The sequence below is a fragment of the Opisthocomus hoazin genome, chromosome 1, assembly GCF_030867145.1.
Source record: "Opisthocomus hoazin isolate bOpiHoa1 chromosome 1, bOpiHoa1.hap1, whole genome shotgun sequence".
Lineage (NCBI taxonomy): Eukaryota > Metazoa > Chordata > Aves > Opisthocomiformes > Opisthocomidae > Opisthocomus > Opisthocomus hoazin.
This window is the reverse complement of record NC_134414.1, coordinates 74,173,602-74,190,351: the sequence shown is the minus strand read 5'-3', so window position 1 is coordinate 74,190,351 and position 16,750 is coordinate 74,173,602. Positions and strand designations below refer to the sequence as shown.

Genomic DNA, 16,750 nt, shown 5'->3' with positions numbered 1-16,750 from the left:
TGAGTGCTTGCCACATGTGCACCAAGGCTTTTGAAGGTTGGTGGAGATTGTTTTGTGCTCTCAAAGTTTAACTTTTCATTCCCCATCCTAGCTTTGCAATCAAATCCAGGTGTCTTGAGTCCTGGCTGGTAGGACACAGCGGCAGAACCAGAAAACCCCACCTACGGTGCAAACTCTCTGCCTGGGGGCAGATGGTCCCAAACTCTAACCACTATTTCCATTTACTGCCTTTGAGAAGAAAGATCTTGAACTTCTGTAACTGAAAGATTGTTTCAAGGAACATATTTAAAATATAAGCAAATTATTTGCAGTCCAGGTTTCCATCCCGAGTTTGAGTCACTCTGCAAGTCACAGCGTTGCAGGCGAAGCTCTGCGCTGCGGGGGTGTGTGATGGAAATTGGTTACTCTTCTGGGGATGTGACTCTTCATGTGACTCGTAGCAGAAAACTTCCTCTGGATCTTCCATAGCAAACTGAAGATTTTTAGGAGGAGAATAGAAATGGGGGTCACAACACAACGGAACTGAGCCCAAAGAGGGCAGAGACCAGTCTGCATCTTGCACTCGTGTATCTGCTAGATTAAGAGAGTTTTATTTCAATCAAAGTGTTCGTAGGAATGAGGTTTTCTTGTGTATCTTCTTCCTTTGACTCTTTGCACTATCACTATTAACATTCTGAGCTACTTTTAATGTATGTTAATTGCGCTGCGAAGGGAAAACCATTCTTGCTGTACAGAAGGAAGTTAGCATTGTTATACTGAGATAAACACATGACTCATTCTTTTCTTATGTGTTTAGATGGAATTTGGACTCTTATTTTCCCCAACAGTACTTCCTCTGCAGTTGAGTAATAAATACAAGGTTAGTTTTTTCAGGAATTGATGATTAATGGTGCTGTTTTTCAGGTCACTTTGAAATGCGAGTTCTATATGTGAATGCGCATTTGTGAAGGTGGGAGCAATAACTGAGAGAGGTGTTGGGTATTTCTTTAAGGAACAAAACAAGCAAAAAAACCCAGACAAAGTCAGAAGCTTGGTACAGTACTTCAGTGGTGAATGGTAATGGGCAGGAGAATTTGTGAGGTAGGAAGGGGAAAGATAGTACTCTTCAGAAGATCTTGCAACGAAAAATGAAATTACTTTGTGTTCTCACTTTTCCCCTTTAATATTAAAAATGTTCTTCCTTTATTGACAGGAGAAAAATATGTACTACAAAATATTCAGCCAGTAGGAAAATAGATCTGCCTGCCTCAGGGTTTTGGTGTTGCTTCATTTATTAAAGTATCTTTACCATTTACTTGAGATCTGTCTTGTGATTTTGAATATAGAGCAATTTTCAATGAGAACACAATTATGGTCTGTAACTGTGTAGGAAATTTGATATAGCAAAGTGTAGTTGCCTGCAGTTTGTGTTTTTCAGGAGGACGGGCGATGCCCTGGGTCCCCTTGCAGCTGCCAGGGAGCAGGGGGGGCGCTGCTGAGGGGCAGGGACTCTCTCTTGCTTTATCCCCTAACAATGTTTATGCTTAAATGTTTGTGAAACCCTGGTTTTAGTCGTTTTGTTACTCCACTTGTTAATGGGTAGAAGTCTAAATCTCACTTTAGTCTGTGTAAGGTATTTTTAATACATTTGTCAATACTTTTTTTTTTTTCTGCTTCATAATGATGTATGGGATCATTGCTTTCTTTAATAGAATTTCTTTGTAGGGTGCTTTTGTAGAGTGGCAGCTGGTTGGAATCTGTTCACAGAAGACTTTGATCAGAAGCATTTGTGCATGAGTGGCCTCAGGTTGAGTAGGAGTTGTAATGTGTTGTCCTTATGAGCTGGGGGCTACAGCACAGGAAAACATTCAGAATTTTTTCCTTCTCTTTGAGTTAAATCTTAATGGTTTTACACTGCCTGCATTTGTTGGACATCCTGTGGAGTTAGAAGCGTCGTTAAAAAGCAGAAACAAATCTTTAAATATTTTGAAGTATCTTCTGAAAGGCTGCTGTTGTGACTAGCAATACTTGACAGAACGATGGAGGCCAGAAGGGAACTCTGGAGGCCTTCACCATCCAGCTCCTGGCACGGCTGAGGCTGCCATGTCCAGGAGAACTGGACACTCCCCCAGGGAGGAGGTCCTTCACTTCTTGGTGCGGCATGTCATCATGCTTAGCAACCCTTGTCGTGAAACCCTTCTTTATGTCCAGCCGGCACGTCCATTAGCAGAGTTCTCCAGCCCTGTGAGCAGCTTCACCACCCCTGCCAGAGCTCCCTCGTGTTGGGTCGGTATCTCCTGTGCCAGAGGGGCCCGGGCCGCCTGCGGTGCAAATCCAGATGTGTGCAGGTGCCTTCTGGGTGAAAAATTGCTGGCTGTGCTTTCGCTGATCTGCCTTGGTTTTGTGCGTGTGACAGCGTTTCCCTTTTCTGAGGACGTATAGGCAAGTTAAACTAATGTAAAAGTGAAGGGAACAGTAAATAACAGCTTTTTCAAATGTAATCTTTCTAAAACTGGGCTGAATTTTTAATTCCGTTTATTGACTGATTTTTCTCTGTATTATGATGGCTGGCTATGTAATTGCTTTCTTTCCTAGATGGTTTGGATGGTCTGCTGTTAAATTTACCTTATATTCATCGAGAAAAGTTAAATACGAAGCTGGATTCTATTTATGCTAAATAGGTGGATCAAGTTAGAACCATTCTGCCTGCTCTTCAGCATCTCTCAGATTTTGATAGAATCAAAACTAAATTACCTAGCTGAAGTTCTAAGCTTAGTGCTGAAACTAAGACGTGTTGTTTGTTGTTTCAGATTGTGGTCTACATAACTTTGTTGGAGAGTCCTGCCTTTCACTGCCTGGATCCTTTTAACAGTGTGCCAAAGGTGAGTGATTCCAGTTCAGTAGTTACTTCTGTAACTAAAGATAACGACTCAGCTGGGTGTATTGCTAGGACTTGCTTTCATGTAGTGTATGTAGTACTTGTAGTTTGTTGTTTTTTTTTTTTTTTCAAACTGCTGGATGGATGATTAAATAGCAAGTCTTTTTCCTTCAGTGATCTGAGACAAATAAGTTTTAGCTCTTACTTTCAACAAAATAGAAGAAAAAAGAATAAGCTCAGATTATTAATTAAGCATTAGATATTGCTACCACTGCTTTTTGGCTCCCACCTCTTGTTACCTACTGCTTTGGCTGGGGACGTTTTGCCCCGAAGGCGCTGTAGGCAGGATGTGATGGTGTGGGAGGTGTGGAGGAGTAGTGGCCGTCCATAGCCTGTGGTGGAGCAGGCTTAATATTATTCTTTGATTGAATTCTAGAACCGAAGTAATAGCTTGTAAAGTATTGAGAGGAAAGAAGGTTTGCAGGTTTTCTGTGAGAGTAGAACAAAAAAGCGTTCAGTATATATAGAGTGTCATCGTGGGCTGGCTCAGAAGACCTGAGGTAACCTAATGAAGCCGATGTTTTCCATGGGATTCATTTTGCGGTAGAGTTGGACTATCTTTTTTTTTTTTTCTGTTAAATCATGTACCCTGCTGTCTGTTTCTAGTAACTGTAGTTGATCTCTGTGGCTTAGCAGGGATTTATTAACAGAAACTTTTAAGAAAACAAAACTTCATTACAACTGTACCAAAGAATAAAAACAATAAGACAAAACATTGAATGAACTTGCAGCATTGTAGTGGCTGCAGCATGGAGCAGAAAACTGGAAATCTTAGTTTCATTCGTTACTTTACCAGGTGGGTTTATTATTTCTTACTCAGATTCTCTGTTTATAAAATAAAAATAATGTTACCTTCTTCAGAAGGAAGTTATGGAGGATAATTATTGACGTCAGAGCCCTCAGATGGAAAGCAATGTATGAAGTCCTTGTGTGCCTTGATTTTTGCTGTGACTTATGTTAAATGTTTGTTCAATGAAGTGTTATCAGATGTTGAAATTAGACTTAATTTGTTGTAATAAAGTGCAGGTGAACCAGATTTAAAAATGCAATCCAGTCTTAAGTTTAACATCTGCATATGTTTTTGCAAATGATTCGGTTTCCTTCAAACTGAAAAGGGAGTTCTGAAGTACTAGGATAGACACTCTGAGATGCTACAGTTGGCTTTTGCACTACATTTTCAAATTATCTGGTACATATCTTTAAATGTAATGGACAAATTTATAACTCTGGCCTTTCCAACAGATCAGAAGGCTTGAGTGTTTTGTATGTGTGTTTAAAGACTAATAGCAAAGAATCTTTTGTGATCATCTTCTGGAGTAGAAACTCCAGTAAGTTTGTTTTATAATTTTTCTGTATTATGTAGGTAGCAAAATTAAAATGTTCTTGAAATGGCTGTTAATGTAAAAACAAAACAAACACACAATCCTAAAGCCAATGATTCATCGAACTGTAGGCTTAATCATAGTAAAATGATTCTGTTTTTTCTGCTAAAATTTCTACTCGAAATTAAGCTTGTATTTTACTGACTATGGCTCAGATTTTGTATTTATTTAAAAGTGTAGATATTCAAATAAAGTGTCTTTCGTGTCCTGTTTTATAATAGTTTTCATTTAAATGTTCTGTGAAAACGATTTTTTTAAAAAATCCACTGCTCTGCTCAAAGAAATAGGTGTTTGGAATCTGGTTTATGGAGCTAGTAATCTGTATTTGTTGAACTTATTTCTGTGATATTTGGCTTATTGAGTGATTTTTTCTTCTACATTTTAAAACAAGAATGGGGGAGGGGATCCAAGCATGCCCAAAGTGAAGGTGTTTACAGCAGATAAAGGTTTTATATACTTCCCAAAAAGACAATAAATAGGTAATACCTCACTGAAAGGAGGAGAGGAAGAACTATTTGGATGTCTCGGGTGGCAGGGGGTGTAGGGTTGTGTCTCTTCCCCTCTCATTTTTTAAAGTGTGGATACCCAGAACACTTACTGTGTCCAATTAGATAACATTTAATTTCAGTAACAAATTCGACTTCTACATTAATGTTTTATGTCTTTTCCACCCTTTGTGTGCATGTTTTGGATGGACTGAATTCGTCTAGGTAAAGATGTGATTCTGCAAAACATGGAGCGTTCTAATGCCTTTCCAGAAAGGAAATAAATGCGTAGGTGTAGGTTCAGTAAAGCCTACACTTGAAACACACTTGCTACTTGCTAAAGCCTACACTTGCTTTGTTGAACCAGAATATAGTAAACCTTTTGCCCTTTGAAAAGGAAATGCAGTTGGCAACAGAGTAAATATTTTGAGTGTCATTTGTGAATGTTCTTAAACTTTACCCAACCTCGGAGAATCCTTATAGGATTTTGTTGAGTCAGAACTACAGTGTAATTAATATGTGGTTGTCAAGATCTACCAGCTCACCTTTTATCTAACTGGGCAAGCTGGCTTTTTTCAGTTGTTTATTTGGGGTTTTTTTGGGGGGGGGAGGGATGTTGTTTGTGTGTGGGGTTTTTTGTGGGTTTTTTTTTTTTTTTTTTAGGAAGACAACTGTATGGAAAGACACCCATTTAAAAAAAATTCTGTCATTTCTGCCATGAAATTAGTTTAAATTTATAGATGAAATCTAATGTTTTCACAATTTATTACAGTCATTCAATTGTTGCAAATCTGAAACTGTCCTAAAAGCATTTAAACTATTTTGACACATCATATTGTGTATAGTGGTATTCTGTACTTTGGAACCTGTTCTTTATTCACTTACAGTCTTTCAGTCAAAAAGTCAATCACATCGTGTATTTTCACAATAGAATATTTTGAAAAGTGAATGCAATATTAATAAGTGCCTTGAGCAGTTCTTTTTTTGTTTTTTAGTGATAATGTTTATATAGAAGTCTTTTGGGAAGTGCTATTTAATAGTATGATTTTTTTAAGACTTCGTACACCTTTATGGAATGTACTGCTCAATTCTTCGGGGAGATTTCTGTACAGAGGAGGGAGATTGCTTGATGAGATCAGAAGCAAACAGATACAAATGAAGCTATCCATGTGTTAGCACTCGGCAGATTTGCCAAAAAGTGATATGATGTCAGTGGCTACAGTACCACAGTGTTTGGTGGAAAGCCTGTGCTGTAGGGGTACTTGGAACAACGGCGATGCAAATGCACTCCTCACGTTGCGAGGCTGGAGACCTGCTCACAGCTTCTGAAAAACTGATTCTTTTCCTTGTTTAGAGAGGAAGGAGCACCACAGACATTTCAACTTGATGGAACTGTCTGTGATGCTGTATCAGAATGTTTCTTCGTACTTTTCTGTGGACCAGCATGTCTGTAGTTGTTGATTTTTGAGGAGTTTAAACCCAAGGAAAACAATACCTATTCTTAGTGTTTCATATGAATTAGTTACAGGAAATCTTGATTCTGACAGTAGCCAAGCGAATGAAAGGTATGTACTGAGTGGATGTATGGAGTCCTTTCCCTTGAAAAGTTTCCTGTAATTTCATCAATTATCCCAGGTACCTAAAGTGTTGATTTGAAGCCTTTGAATGAAATTTTAGCATTACTTAAATATATTTACAGACATTTAGTGCAATAATTGAATTTATAGAATACTGCCCGTTATGTTATGCCAGTAGTGTAATATTTTCTAATCTGTAATTGTGGGCAGTAGGGAAGAACACTTTCATCCCACTCCTACGCCCCCCATAACCATAGGGATACTCCACAAATTAAATGATCTTCCCTGAATTATGTGATTTTAGTACTTTATTTTTTAGGTTTTTTTACTACTTTTTTTTCTGTTTCTCTTTGTAGCAGCTGTAGTTCTTTACATGAAAATATAGGCATGCTTTTATTTACTAATAATAATCAAAATAGATTGTTATCATAGAATGGTTTGTGTTGGGAGGGACCCTGCAGATCATCTAGTCCAACCTCCCTGCCATGAGCAGGGACACCTTCCACTAGACCAGGTTGCTCAGAGCTCCATCCAACCTGGCCTTGAACACTGCCAGGGAGGGGGCAGCCACAGCTTCTCTGGGCAACCTGTGCCAGTGCCTTGCCACCCTCATAGTATAGAATTTCTTTCTTATATCTAATCTAAATCTTCAGTCTTTTAGTTTAAAGTCCTTACCCCTTGTCCTGTTACTCCATGCCCTTGTAAAAAGTCCCTCTCCAGCTTTCCTGTAGGCTGCTTCAGTTACTGGAGAGCCGGTATAAGAACTCCCTGGAGCCTTCTCTTCTTCAGGCTGAACAGCCTCAGCTCTTGTAGCCTTTCCTCCTAGGAGAGGTGCTCCAGCCCTCTGACCATTTTTGTGTCCCTCCTCTGGACCTGTGATTAAGAATCATTTGTCTAATTTTTTTCCAGCTTTGATAGCTTCAGGCGCAACTCAGGTTGGTGGATATCAGTGGTACCTGTTACGGCCCACAGATGGCCTGTGCAGTATACTTTAACTGCAATCCCTATGTATTCCTTATCAGATAACACTGTACAGCTTTCATCAATACATGAATATTCAGTTCAGTAAAAATAAAATGATGATCACATTTTTCCGTGTGGAAGTAGTTTTGTGGTGTGATGGGCAATATAGACTTTGGCTGTCTTCTTATCCAATGTCAGTTTTTCTGAGCCAAAAAAAGCTTTGCTCGCTGAAAAGAAGCTAGCGTGTTGCTCATGAACATAGCTATGAGTTAAGCTATTATATATAAAACAGGTACGTAGAAGTAAGCTAAGATTAAGCTTGTGCCTGAGTATATCCATGAACTGAGTACAAAACACTCAGTGACCAACGTTGGTGTCTTGACCAGCGTTCAGAGGAATGCCATGGGCAGAACTGGTCATTGAGCCCCTATTTCTGTGGTTTCTAAAGAAACCTATCCCTGCGTTACACCAGTTTCAGTTACAAGATTTAAATACGCCCTGCACTTTTGAGGGATAACCGATGTGGCTTAGAATATGATCTTGAGAAACCCTTTCAGACAGCTTCTGCAGTTAAGCTACATCACAAGGGAGGGTGTCCTGAGATGCTGAAAGCATCCATAGCTTATGAGTCCATGTACCACACTCACCTGGCTCGGGGACAGTCAGCCTGAGGCTTTCGGGATGTGGAGGTTGGGAGCAGTCTTTGTGCCAGCACTGTGCAGCGCAGGAGAGCTGGACCAGCGCAGGGACAGGTCAGTGGTCCCAAGCCCTCCTGGAGGAGGAAGGAGGAGGAAGCAGATTTTCAGCTGAGGCCAACGTCACCAAGTTATTCCAAATTCTGACTGCCCTGTAAAGGATCTGTTGTCATCTCCTGCTTGCAAATGCTTCCCGGAGATCCCCTCCCCTCAGGTTTCTGAGGGGTGCTGTGCTGGTTTTGTGGCTCTTTAGGGCTGACTGCTTGAGCTGGTGCTTCGCAGAAGCGGGCCTGCAGCCAGCGTTAGCGTAGGTCACTTAAAAATTGGTTGAAGGCTTGTTCCTCTGTTTGATAGTGGCTGGAAGGCAGTTCTGGTGTGGAGGCTTTGAGGGAACTTTAAATGATTCGATGTTTGTGTTAGACTTGGTGTGTAGTAGAAATACAGCTAAAACTGTAAACGTCTGTTTTCAGTAGTGCTCTTAACATATTCTGTATATCATCATATTCAAATTATATATATGATATCAAATGCATGATGATATTACAAAACGGTTCAGCTTGCTGAAATACTGCCTTTTAGTGAGTGGAAAGAGACTGTACATACAGTTCATCTCCTTTCATATCTGGCAAATGGTTTTATGTGTGTGACCCAGAGGTGCTCTGGATAACTGCTGAAATTGGTGGATTTCACAGAACAGAAAATATTTAAAGGTTAGGGTGGTATATTTGCTGCGGAATTCTGTTTCTAATAACTCGATTAGTTAATCTTGGATTACAATTAGTGTTTGCACTGTAGTAGCAAAGCTCAAATTGTACTAAGCAGAGAGTACTAAGAAAATGAGCTTGTCCTGCTGTTTATTTTTTAAGCCCATAGTAACATGAAGCATAGAATACCATGCATAGAGACATAAACCTTTTACAGTCTGTTTTTCTTCCCCTGATTGTAAGTTGGAGAGTCTCATTTAAGACATCGCAGGCTCCTTGCAGTCTCTTGGGTTTAACTCCCTCTTTGCTTTGTGCTCTCTCTTCACACCTTTTTGTTTCATGTATCCCCTGCAGCTCTCATCCCTTCTTATTTTGGAGGCTGTTTTCTGTGTCAGCTGTTCTTAGTTGTTCCCCATAATAGGATCTCTGTGCAGGTTGTTTTCTATTTCTAGGCTCTGTTACCCTCTCCACCCCTCCACCCTTCTCTTAAACAAATCTGCTCCTGCTTTTTGATTCAGCAGCTTTCCAGTGCAGTCTTTCCAGCAAATCCCCTGCCACTGTTATTGCTACTCACACTGGTTTTTTTTCTTGCTAGTGTGAGTCCTTGCATTTCTTTTTAGCACCTCTTTTCTCTGTGACCACTGGTTCCATCTCCTCCCACTATCCTATAAAATTTACCTGACTGTTTTGTTTCTTTTAGTGTGAAATACTGACGTCTTAACAGACCTGTTCCTATATGCAAGTCAAGTATCTGCCTCTGATGCTAGCAAATTATGGCAGGTGATGTCGGAGAGATCCTTTGCCTGAAGCAGCAGGTAGTTGGAGGATCTGGATTTTCCCAAGAGGCTGATTTTGAATTCTCTGTCTTGCACCAAAATCAGTGGTTTTTGTCCATCAGTGTTCAGCACTTTCCCTGATAAGCTGGGTTGTCTCATGCCATTAGTTGTCAAGTAGTCACATACCAGCCCAAAAAATGCTGTTAAATGAGGGTTAGACCTCTCTTTGTATTTGATCTCTGAATTTGTTTTTCAAGATTAAACAGTCAGAGTATTAGTTTTCCTCTCTTAGTTCTCCCTCAAGATTACTGAATGGCATTTGCTAGCAGCTCTGGATTTGTATAGGGTCTGGAAAGGTCTGTTCCATTATTACTAGAGAGAGTGCTGGTTTATGATGATGAGGATCAGGGTTTTTGGTAAGCTGAAGCATTTATTTCAAAAGAAAAGGGTGTGACATCCTTGGGTTTACTTAAATGCTTTGACTAGAACTGCAGACCTGGGGGGTGGGTGTGTATATGTATGTTTATAAAACTGATTTTGAAACTATCTCATAAGCAAGGTTTTGGTGGTTGTGCTCTTTAGTAATTGAGTTTACGTTCAGAGGGATGATAGGATCTTGCATCCTCAGCTCCTGACTTGTGCTTCAGGCGTGCTTTGGATGCATGGCCGCTGTAACATGCTTTCTGACTGCAGTAAGTCACTGGAACTTTGGGAGATCCAGAGCTGTGAGCTGCAGCCGTGTAACTGGTAACACATCATCATGTGGCCAAAACGGAGGTGTCTCATGTGTGTCCTGGGTTTATGTCCAGCTGTGTGAGGAGTGGCTGCTGCTGTGTGTTCTTCAGGAAGAAAGGTGGTGGCGGGGAGGTCAGTAGGTGGTTGTGACCTGCTCCCTGGCTGTGGTTCTGGAGAAGCGGAGGAAAATGAGAGCACGAAGCAGGCCACTGGTCAGACGAAGGATTCTGCCCTGTAAGTGGGTGGCTGGGCATCTTTGCATCTTGAGTCAGTACCCTGACTAATTCTGTAGAATCCTTAAAAAGAAGAGTGACAAAAACTGAGTGCAACATTTGATGCATTGACACAGTACTGCTTACCTTTGTTGAAACTAAAGCTTCATTTCAGGTTTGAGTTTTTGAACCTGAATGTATTACGTGCTAGAGTAGCCAGGAACAAGGCATCGAATAACACTGCAGTCGAAGACCTGTTCCTCAGAGCTTAATTTTCCACAAGGAGCTTAAGAACAAGAACAAATAAAATAAAAATGCTTGGTATTAGTCACTTGAAGCATTCAGAGATTCCGTGATGCAGGAAAGGAAAAGGGATTGCTCTTCTGTAAGTTCTCCCTGTGGTCCAGGGGCAGAGGGGGTGCATGTATCTTCCCCTTTCTCCCTATTCTCTTCCCCTCCTTGAGGTAATTTGTGAATTTTTGTATACTTGTTCCTACTTTTAATGAGCCAAGGGATTGTAACTTCCCGGTCCTTTCACACACTGCTCCACAGCTCGTAGTAGTTGTGTATGAATTTTTACAAAGCTTTTTTCTTTGAGGCCTGATGCAAATGTGATAACACTATTGGCTTGTAATGAAGAAATTGTCTACTTCTGTTGTAATATTACTTATAACAGAGTTGTGGCTTGTCACTTTTGAATTTTGATTACAAGAAATACTAATAAACTACATGAAGCTGTCAAGTGCTAAGTCTTTTGTGTGGCTCAATTAAAATTGGGTATGAAACAATGATGACAGTCATGTTCATTGAAACTCGGCAGCAATATAAATTTATAAATTTGTATTAATCTAGGAGGAATGAAAACTCTCTGGCTAAACTTAATTTTAGCCCTGTGTTTTTGAATCTGTTTTCCTTTTATTTAATCTTGGTTCTGGTACAGATGTTAATTCCCACAGTGTCTCTCCATGTTTGGAAATTATTTAACTACTATTATTTCCCTTTCACGTTTGTTGATGCATTTTATTGTTATCTGGCAGGAGTAAGAAAGAAAATGTGTCTGTAAGCGTGTGAGGATAGACTGTCTCGTCAGTGTAAGAGTGCATAACACTTCTGGATGAAAGGGAATGTGATATAGCAGCCAAAGCCAAATGTTTAATTTTGAACTGATTTGCTTATTGCAGGGAGATCTTATTCAGAAAAGGGAACTGTGCAGAAATTTCTGGCAGAACATAAAACTATAGGAGGAGATTTAGAGGAGTTTGGAAAGATTCAGTTGTGCTCAAGCACTGGAGCTGAGAGTAGGAATAAAGCAGGATGAGTGTTTGGCATCGCCAGGCAGCGTTGGTCTCTTCTGAATCTATCTTTTACTTATAGAAATGTAGACACTTCTAATCGCTTATTCTTGGTTTTGGGTAACTGTTTCTGTGGAATAAGTCAGATATTCCGAGTCTTTATCCGGTAGAAATTTACTTTCAGAAGCTGATCTTTTTGAGCAGCAGTTCCAGTGCAGTGGAAAATCCTGTTGGGGTAATAGTAGTGGAACAACTTTTTAGGTTGTCTGCGTAAGCTGCCTTGGTGCAGCTGACACCTGAATTGCAAAGTACAAGTTCAGAATAAGGAGCATCTTCATAACGTGCTTAGAACAGCCAGTGTTCTCTGGAGCATGCCTGGCAGAATGGTTTCAGTAAAGCACCTTTCATCCTTTTCCCCCTTCGGTGAATGGTGTTTCTCTCTTGGTTTTGTGTCCCTCCCCTTTGACTGAGGAATCAACGATGGTTTGCTGCTGTAATCATTTGGCAGGGCACTCACAAGTACTGTTTTTTGGAAGAGGACCTCATTAGAACTGGAGGAAGATAGCTAAGAAAAATTTGATTGGAATAAATGAATGCTGCCAACATTCCAGACCAAAAATTCAGTCTTGACTTTAAATTTAAAGCATTTTTAGGACCTGTAGGATAGGTCATTTTGAAACATGTTTTATCTGGAAAAGTATAAATATGAGGGATAGAGCTTCCTCTGCACTTGTGTTCTGGGAGCGGTAAGAGAGGATTTCTGTCTTGACTCTAAAGAGCTGTTAGATGGAAGGAGAACAGGCAACTTTAGGGGGAGACTGGGATGGCCCTTTCTTGCCTGAGCTGACCCTTTCCTGGTTGTGTAGCATTAGCACAGCAGTCAATCTGACTGACGAGAAACTTGTGAGGCTGCAGCGTTCACTCACCTCTCATATAAGATCCAGGAGTGTATCTTCATTTAAATTGTGCTTTCTTTTGGTATGTCTCCTATCAGGAAATTAAAAGGATATCTTTCCGAGTAACTGTCTTGTGGTCCTGTCTTGTTCAGGAAGATGTATAGAATTATACAGGAACACATTTAATGGTTTTAGCTGTTTCATAATGAAATCTAACACTGTATCTTTCAAGCTGCCTCTTTGGGTACGTACATAAGCACAGAATCAAGAATGATATCTTGCATCTGTTGGTTATTTTTACCTGTGCTATTCAAATACTCTGCTTCTAGAAAGTAGCTTTTTGCCTGAGAAACACTCCAAAATATGAGAAATAGGTGTTCAGTAACCCCAAATTCAGGTAAAAAAATCTTTGGAACTTTGCCTTGAGAGTTAAATCCAGATGCATCTTAATTTTTTTTTTTTTTTTTTTTTTCATCACCAGATACACCTTTTTATATTGGGTAAAAATTCTGGACCAGGTGACCTGGTAAAAAAACCCAGAAGTCTGAGAATTCATTCAGTATTTGAAATGACAGTAAACTGGAAAGCTCATGGGAACAGAGTCTGAACAAGGTCTTTAAAATACTTAGTGCTTTTTGAGCTAGAAAGTTAAAAATTGTTTTAATATACATATTTTTCACATTTTCCGACTGTCATGAGGTAGGTTGAATGGAGTTTTTTGTAAAGCAATTGAAAAATTGCTTAAGACTATAAAGTGGACATTGTCTAGAAATGGACAATGTACTCTTTTTTTTTTTTTTTGCTTAAACAACTTTTGGAATAAATGCGTTTTTGAACTGAACAAACATCTCTTCCTCTTTCTAGTTAAAAAGCGAATATATGATTTTTCTATTGGGGAACAGAAGGTCAGCAGTTCATTTTTATTTTCAGCATTTTATAGACAGTTTAAAGTGAAATCCCTTGAAAAGTAGGTAGCAGTGTTTCAAGGGATTAGCAGTAAAACGTAGCAATCCACAGTGATTCTGTGCTTTGTCCTTTGGTGCAAGATCAAGGTTAAACTTCTTATGTCTGAGGACTGTTCTTTGTTTATACAATACACAAATGTACTAACGCTTCCACTGAAGTATAATTCCTGCAGACCATTGAATATTCGAGCTAGGGGAAAAGAAACAGTAATGGAAGCAAATCATTCAAATGCTTTTTTTTGAATCTTGAAAGAAATTCAAGGATGTCTCCTTTATAAATTTTCATGGTATTCACCATATCCTGAGTGGCTGGCTGTTTTAATTTCAAGGCGAGAAGGAAGGTGTATTGATAGTGAGGAAGAAAGTGTGTCAACAGCGGTACAGTTAATTTGTTCTTCTGCAGAGCTTGTCTCACCAGTCTATCGCATAGATAAGAATACCTGAATGTCCTCTCAGTAGGGTGTCTGGTTTTTTTCTATGATAGTGTGTGCTTGGCTCCCTTCTACCCCCTTTTTGTAAGGGACTGTGGAGAGGCTGGTAGGTGTAAAATGACTTGTAGTTTTGTCTTGTCTAGACACCTAATGTATTCTTCCTGGACTTTCCTCTCTCTTCTGCCTTTTTGTTTGTTTGTTTTCATGTATTTCCAGATGTATAGGTAAGCTGAAGTGTTGTGTGCCAGGAGGAGGGGAGAGATAACAGTCCAGAGCAACACCAACAAACATTAAACTTATTTGTCTCTGACTTAGTAGAAACACCCATAAACCAAGGAGGAGATGTGGCCATTAATCATTGCTGCTGTTTTAAAGGCGAGATGAGGTCTCTTTTCCCCAAAGTTTCCTTTAGTGCAGTTGAGCTGTTTATTAGCTGCCTGGCTTTTCTGAAACTGCTTTTAAAAGAATTCAGGAAAAGGTGAGCCAACGCTCTTTTCTGACCCTCTTGCTGTATTTGTCTAAATGTGAGGCAGCGTTTGGGGTTCGGTTGCGTGTACTCTGCAGTCAAGAGATGTAAGCCAAAAAAGCTGCCTCCTCCCTGTTTGTCTCATGCTCTTGGCAGCCAAAGGGTCTGAAGATGTCCTGTCTGCGCAGTCTGGCTTTTACTGTTGCCATCTAGAATGTGGAAAGCCATTGCTCTTCATCGTAATGCCTTCAAAAAAAAGGAAGAAGCAGCTTTTTGCCCTAATAGTGGAAGAAGTCACCGCAGGTTGGGTCATCCACATTAGCTGGATCTGTGTGGGCTGCGGGCGGAGGTGGAACAAGAGCCTGCAGCCGCTGCTGGCACCTGCCTGAGACCTGCCTGCTGGTAGAGCTTACAGCAGCAGCTGTAGGGAAGCGAGGGTGAGGGCAGAGGGCATGAGGATGTGGGGACTAAAGGCTGGAGGAAGCGGTTGGTAGGAAGGGGTGTTAGCTGGCTATCTGCGGTTGGAGTTGGTCTATATACTCAGATGTAATTTTTTTTCCTCTTTCAACAGACTAAAACCAGTGTTGATAACTTAATTATTCAGACTTCTTGTGTTTTCTGATAAGTATATAATAAGAGGTCGTGGAAAGATGCAGTTTTGTATAGTCTTTAAGATATGGGGAAATACCTTCTTCCAAAAATACCATCTGGGTTGGATGAAGCACTAATCATCTAACTACAAAAATCCTCTCTCAGCATTTTCTGCCTGGTCTTTAGAAGGTTGCCAGTACTGTCTGTTAGTCTTTGTCCTGCCTTACGAATGAAATAAAAAATACAAATTTCTTAAAAACACCTCCTCCCGCCCCTAACAAGATGAAATATGTTTGTTTGGTTTTTTTAATCCCTTAAGGTTGTCCTTAATCAAGTTCTTAATAGTCATCCCATCTTTATGGAAAGACTTGAACCAGGTTTTTATTATAAGCTTACGTATATTGGTGACCATACTCAGTGTCAGCCTATCTGAAGACGTGTTAAGAATGTTTTCTCTGTAGCTTCTCTTATGGTTATCTGTCTTTTAAGCATAGGTAAGTTAGATGGCTCCTAACTAGTACTGCTAAACTTTAACATAAGTTAATATAATACCAGCTTGTTCCTGTAGAATACCAGCTTTTTGTCCTTTGAAATAGATTTTTAAATTTAAATCATCTCTCAGAAGCTAAAAAATGATCATTGCCTACTTTGTAATAGGCATGCTGTTCCAGAAATGATATAGAAATATCCTATTCTTTTTAAGTAAGACATCAAAAGATTTTTTTAAAAACTTAGCTTCCTGAAACAGCAGAGTGCTTATCACATAAATAGGAAAGATAGTACTTAGCAGTATGTGTTTTAAAGACTGTCACATTGATTAAACGTTTACCTTGAACTGCCCCAGACCAGGAAATTCTGTGGCATAGCAGAATTACTAATAAAATTAAAGAAAATATGAAATTGGGAAGGTTAGCTTGTATGAAGGTCACAACATGAAACAGTGAACATCGTATAAAATTAGGGCGGTATTGCATGAATTTACAGAAGGCCAGAACTCAGATTTGTGTTCTTTTGGTGCTGCAGCAGCCTACCTGGTAACAGCCCTGATGGCTATCTCTTTCTACCTCTAGAGAAGCAGCAGGCTACAGGATCTGCAACTTTCTCAAGTAAATGTTAGCATTTTTATTCTTATCTAATAATGTTTTCCAGAGTCTTACTATTGTGATAGCATTGTGTCCTTTTCTTTCAACTTCAACCTTTTCTGAGACCGTATGCTTCAAATTATGAAGCTGTGTTAGTCTGAACAATGGGCAGCCGTGACGATGATGTGACCTTGGCTTGCGAGAAAGGACGAAAGACGGGAGCTGGGGGATTGCCCTTGCTGTGCTCCATGTGCTTGGCAGTCACTACCCTCGAGGGCATCCCCGCTGCTATCGCCTGGGAGATGCTGCTGCTACGCCTTCCTGCTGGAGTGGGCTTGGAGAGCTGGAAGGGGCCTGGGCATCACTTATGGCCATCGCTAAGACAGGTGGTTCTTGCTGAGGAGATGCATGCTTTGTGATTCAAAATATTTATTTTACTTAAATGGCAAGCTTACGTATTAAAAGAACATTTGAAGCAGTCCCTGCTTATTTCATCTGGGCGGACTGATTTGTGTGATAGGCTTCGTGAAAACATTGGGTGGGAAATTTTTTTACCAACTTCCTTTTGTATGTTGTTATGC

General features: G+C 40.0%; 1 protein-coding gene across 1 annotated transcript in view; it reads left to right on the top strand.

Moving 5' to 3' along the window:
- NCK2 (NCK adaptor protein 2) overlaps window positions 1–16,750 on the top strand; it is an 87,644-nt gene that overhangs the window by 29,918 nt on the left and 40,976 nt on the right. The window contains exon 2 of the mRNA XM_075425892.1: window positions 2,790–2,861. The gene's annotated coding sequence lies outside the window, so the exon portion shown is untranslated. The remainder of the gene's footprint in view (window positions 1–2,789; window positions 2,862–16,750) is intronic.